The sequence below is a fragment of the Netta rufina genome (genome assembly GCF_964035555.1).
Source record: "Netta rufina genome assembly, chromosome: 19".
Taxonomy (NCBI): Eukaryota; Metazoa; Chordata; class Aves; order Anseriformes; family Anatidae; genus Netta; species Netta rufina.
This window is the reverse complement of record NC_140143.1, coordinates 2,679,577-2,685,576: the sequence shown is the minus strand read 5'-3', so window position 1 is coordinate 2,685,576 and position 6,000 is coordinate 2,679,577.

Below are 6,000 nucleotides of genomic sequence, written 5' to 3'. Positions count from 1 at the left end.
CTGCCCTTGTGCATGGAAAAAGGCACTTCCCTGGCCTGTTTCCTTTGAATAAACACACTATTTATTTATTTATTTATTTATTTTTTGCTTCAGCTACTGGCAAAGCAGTGAGGGTGTGGGCATACATTTGGGAGGGTGGGATTTAAGGAAAATGACAGAAGCACCTTTATCCCCCACGTGTGTGCCTCTGGCTGCAAATATTGGACCTTCAGGACCACCACAGCTCCTGGCATCACAACAGCTGGCAGGGCTCGATGGGGAGGCAGGAGAACCCTTCTCGTTCCCTCTGCTGGCAGAGGGGGGTCTCAGGCTCCATCTGCCCCCCCAGATCAGGGCTGGCACTGCTGGTGAGGTCTGGGCACGTACTGAGCAAACAAAACCCCTGGGGGAAGGTTTGCCGTGTGGAAGAAGTGAACATCCCTGCTGCTGGTGGCTGCTGAAGCTCTGGGGACGCTGGCCATGTCCACAGCTTCTCTGGTCCAGCACCTGGGGCTCCCCCTTCCCACCTGCAGAGCCTCACATCCACCAAAAGCCACTGGTGGGGAGCAGAGCAGTGCAGCACGGACTGCTCGCTCCTAGGAGAGGCAGGGGTGCCACCTTCAGCACTTCAGCTGAGTGATGCAGCGTTACCGACGGGTTGTCCTCAGACACAGCCCAGTCCTTACAATCCTCTCCACCTCTCCTCCTGCCCCTGCAGCCTGCAGAGCTGAGTGTTCCCCCTCTGCTGATGCTCGCAGCCATGAGGTGAGGGTGTTGCCGGCACCCTGGGCGATGCTCCTGGCTGGGAAATTAGGGTAGGAGGTGGTTGTGTATCAGAGTCCTAAATCTTTCGCAGACTGTGCATGAATCAGTCCTTCATTGCCATAATTTCTCATTAGTTCTGCCTCCCTAGGAGCCATCAAAATGATGTGTGGCGGGTGGCACATCCCATTAGGGTCTGGGTGACAAAGCCATCCCAAAACGAGCAGCGCACTGCAGCAGGCCACTGGAGCATGTCCTGATGGTGAGCACGGGGAGAACTGTCCCTAGGGGATCTGCTCACACTGCGTGCCCAAGCCGATGGGTCCCAGCACCCAGCTTGTACACCAGTGCAAGCGAGCAGTCACCAGAACTCCACATTTAGCGGTGCTGCATGCGCACGGAGGAACCCCTCACATTTCTTGCTAAAAGATAGCAGAACAGCCGTTTTTTCTGCCCCAAGTCCCAGACCTTACCCCAAATCATCCCTTTTGCAGCGTGCACGGTGCACATTTAACCCAGCATCCCTCCCCAAGCTCCATCCCCCTGCAGCATCTCGAGCACCTCGCCCCTGCCCACGGCTGCGGGACGGGGGCGGCTGCTGCGCCCTGCGGCCGGGGTCTCGGCCACAGGGGCGAGGGGCTCCAGGGGGCACGGGGAGGGCTATGAGCAGGGCTGGGACAGCAGGAATGGCTCCGAAGGGGCTCGGCAACGTGTCGGGGCGGCTCGGCAGCCCTGCACCGCCGCCGTGTCCCCAGGAGGTGGCACAGCGCGAATGGAGATGCTGGGAGCAGCCCGGGGCCGCTGCACCCCCCGGGTCGCAGCCAAGTGATTCACGGGGGCAGTTCCAGGAAAGGGAAGAAAAGGCCCGCATCTCGTTTCTCGGAACCCCATTGTGCAAATTTTTTTTACATGAAAAAAAAAAAAAAGAAAAAGAAAAAGGAAAAAAAAAAAGAACAAAACCTATTTTATTTTGAGAGAAGTGAAAAACTGAGCGCATTTCCCACTGCTGCAAGCATGCAGCTGTCCGGACATCCACTGCTGTGGTCCCAACAGCCTTTCCCCCGTGAGCAGAGCCTCTGCTGACCCCTGCTCCTGCTCCTCTCATTTGCCGCCCTCGTTCCCTGCTCCCACAGCTCCCCCAGCATTGTGCTCCTTCAGCTTTTATCACCTCCTGTTAATAAACCACAGGGTGCAGGACCAGGGGTGTCGGGGCTGAGTGAGGACAGTGCCTGGCCTCGGAGCCTCCCACCTCTGCGTTTGCTCACTCCCAGGCTGGACCAAACATGTTTTCCCTATGTTGTGCTCGTCCTCGCTTATGGCAGCACTTTTTAGGCACCTGCAGCTGAGGAGATGCAGCTGGAAATGGCAGGGCGGTGTTTTCGCCTAGCCACTGGCACTGTTCCCTTTCTAGGAAAGGCAGAACAGGGGAGGTATGATCAGGAGATCACTCATCTGGAGGCCCGAAGAAAGATTTGTTTTCAGCCAAGCACTGGCTGGAGGGCTTCTGCTGTAAACATTGCATTTCTAGTAAATTATTGACCATGTTTCACTCGTATGGATGATTTTGAAAGGCGCTGATATCGTTGGCAAACCGTATCCTGTGCCACTGTGCCACTTAGCCCAAACCCAGTTTGTAACCAAAAAAGGGAGATTTCTTCCCAGAAATTCATTCTTTCCTGGTTTTCCCTTCTTGGATTTTCATGTTAAAAATTAATGAAGCACTCAGTCAACAGCAGCTTAATGGGGTCCCTAGAGGCCAAGGACCACCCTCTGTCCCCTTGATGGGTCCTCTGAAGGCAGGAGAACAAGGACAGGGCAGGCACCACTTCTTGCTTTTGCCCATTTCTTGCTTTTTGGTCTCTTGTGACCAGCAAATACAAATCCTGGTGTGAGATGCAGAGGGATGGGACGGGTTCCTCAGCTGGGGGTAGCATGGCTGTGCTGCAAAACCCTGCCAAGAGTTTTCTGTCCTACCCCGAGAGGAGAAAAATGTGGTGGTTTTAAGGCCAGTTATTTTTCAGATTAAAGCAAAAAAAAAAAAAAAAAAAAAAAAAAAAAAATCTTGCTTCTTTGTGTTCTTCTTTCTGAATTCCTACTTAGCATCCTGAAAGCCCTTCAGAGGATTTGCATTTAGAACATGAAATGAATTTCTCACAATGAGGCCAAAGAAAAGCGAGGCGCGTGGGTGGAAGGAGCTGTGGCCCCTGCCAGCAGCCAGCGCCAGCGAGTGGATGTCCTCAGCTGCCTCAGGTGAGGCCAAACCCAGCAGAGCTCTGCCTCGAGTCCTCCTCATGTCCCACAGCCCTTGCTTTGAGGTTAAAATATCGTTTTAAATAAATAACCATTTAAATAAATGGATGCTGGGACTGGCAACATGAGGGTTGTTTCCAACAGCCCAGTGCAGACCTTGCCTTTCAGCCTGTCTGTGGACATGGGACTTACTTAAATAGCTGAAGAAACCTTAAAAAAGACCCTTTTAACTCTGTCCTTATGGCATCATCCACGCTTCCTGGGTGAAGAACCAAGAGAAAAAACCTGCTCCTGCAAGCCCCAAGCCCATGGGAAGGATCTGCCTTTGGTGTCTGTGCTGAAATCCATCCGACTGTCCTCACCTGATCCCAGGCTTGCCCAGGGACACAACACTTGCAGGTCTAGATGACTCTGGATAATTCCAAATAGCCAAAATTAATTTGGAAAAGCAGAAAGGCCTGCGGGAGGGAACGTATCCAGTCCCTGTGACCACAGACACCCAGGTGCTCAGCTCCTGCCCAGCCCCGTTCCCTCCTCGCCCATCCACAAAGCACTGCCCAATTCCTGTGGCAGGACACGGGGAGGCACACGGACAGACGGACACTTGCATTCTGCCTGGAACACAAGTTCGTGAACTCCTGTTATCATTAAAGCCTGATTTAATTAAAACATCATGCCTTACACAATCCTCTCCCTCTTTTTAAAAAACGTTTCCTGCTTTTTCCAGCTGGACAAGCTATCCTTCTGCCTGCTTTGAAGTAAATATTTTGTTGGGTTTGGCTGCTGTCACAGCCACACAGAGCCTTCTGCCTGATATTTTATCCATCTGGTGCTGAAGGGCTGCAGAGCAGCTTCAGCCTGAAGCCTCGGGAGGGTGCAGAGATGCTGCGGGGAGTTAAGGAGCACCAAGGCAAGGGAAGGAACGGTCTTCTTGGCTTTCACCTGCATCCTAATTCATGCCTTAAAAATGAAATACTCTCAGTGATGCTCGACTGGACATCCTGGCACTCGTTGGGGAGCACAACCCAGGCCGGCTGAGCCGAGGACCCGCTGCAGCCCGCTCAGGGGGCAGCAATCCAAGCCCCATTTCCTCTTTTGTCTCCGGTGAATGGAAAAAGCGGCTTGGCCTCCACGCTGCGGGGGCTGCCAGCATCTGCCTTGCCTCATTCCCTGTGCTGCAGGAACAGCTGGCTCTGCACGGGGCGGCCAGCTGCGGGCAGCTGTGCTCGCTGGGACGGAGCCTCCTGGGGGCTTCGGGGCTTATTTTTATTTTATTTTATTTTATTTTATTTTATTTTATTTTATTTTATTTTATTTTATTTTATTTTATTTTATTTTATTATTTTATTTTATTTTATTATTTTATTTTACTTTACTTTACTTTATTTTATTTTATTTTATTTTATTTTATTTTATTTTATTTTATTTTATTTTATTTTATTTTATTTTATTTTATTTTATTTTATTTTATTTTATTTTACTTTATTTTAATTTCATTCATTTCATGGCATTTCATTTCATCTCATTTCGATCTTACTTTGTTTTATTTCATTTATATTTTGTTTTATTTTATCCATATCCTGTTTTCTTTATACTTTCTTTTACTTGTACCAGGGATGCCCTGAGAAAAGGATGTTTAATGCTCAGCCGAGCCATGAGGTCTTGAGATGTCCTGCAGGACACCAACCCTTTGCGTAGCATCTCTCAGCCTTACCCTCCTCCGTACAAGTTTGGCTCATTGATATTTTGAAGCTTTCATTGCTGCTTTTCCTGAAGTTTCTTGAAATTTGAAAATTCCAGGCCATCACCACTTTTCTCACCTAACCTGAAGACGTGGGCTGCTCCTTGATGTCACTCGGGGGTGCCTCAGTGGCAGCTGCAGGGGGAGGTTTGAGGTTTGTCCCCCAGCCCCTCAGCTCAGGGCAGGGGAGGGAGGGAGGCGGGGGTGACCTCTGAAGGGAACGTTCAGGAAGCCTGCTTGCTTCTAGGAAATCACACTCTTGTCCTCTTGTCCTTTTTTTTTTTTTTTTTTTTTTTCCTGATGAAAATGTTAAGTGCTCATGAACTTTTCGAGCACTTTTGTTCGCTCCCCGCTGCCAGCTGAGCCCGGCTTTGTGCTGGGGACAGACCCCTTTTCTCCAAGTGCTGGCCACGGCCCAGCTCCTGGAAGTCCTGATGTGGTGCTGGCGATGGCACCAGCCCCGTCCTCCTTCCCTGGGGGCCCACACGAAGCCTCAGTCCCAACCAGCTCCCCGTGGGGGCTCTGTGGGGGGCTCTGCCCTTCTCCTCCTTGTGCAGGAGAGGATGGAGCCAGCTCCAGCTGCCTGGCCTTCCCCTGGCATGGGAAGCACCAAAGAGCACCCAGAACAACCCGCCAGCCCCGTGCTAGCAGGCAGGTCGGGGGCAGTTACTTAAAAAAACACGGTACAAGTGCTTTTGGAAGGAGCAGCCACGGCTGGAGATGTTCCAAGGAAAGGAAAAACCCAGTCCAGCCTCAGCAGTGCAATTGCCCCAGGGAGATGTCACACCTCGTCCTTCCCTCTGCTTCCCTCACCCCCCCATGCACCCGGCTTCCCCTCGCCATCCCCTGTCACTCTGGGACAGGACTGGGGGAAGTTCGCTGGGATTTTGTTATTCTTTGCATCATTCAAAGGCCTCCAAATGGACCCTGTCACCTGGCTGTGATAGAAAAGAGATTTCCTGGTGAAAGGAGTGAGGTCTGCATGTAGGGACAGAGATATGGAGGGGAACAGCAAAATATGATATAAACTGCTGTGATATGGAGAGGGTGGTGGCTTGCACAGCCCTGAGTTCCCCACAGCCGCAGAGACCCCTTCCCTTTCACCGAGTTTGCATTTTCTGCAGCCCAGTGCAGGAGAAGGTGACCGAAATGCTTGGGGATTTCACATACCCCATTTCCCAGGGGCGGGGAGTAAAAGAGGAGCTGTTGTGCAAGCGGGAGGGAACAAGGAGCCCTCTGAGCGAGCGCCCCGAGCACCAGGCGGGGTT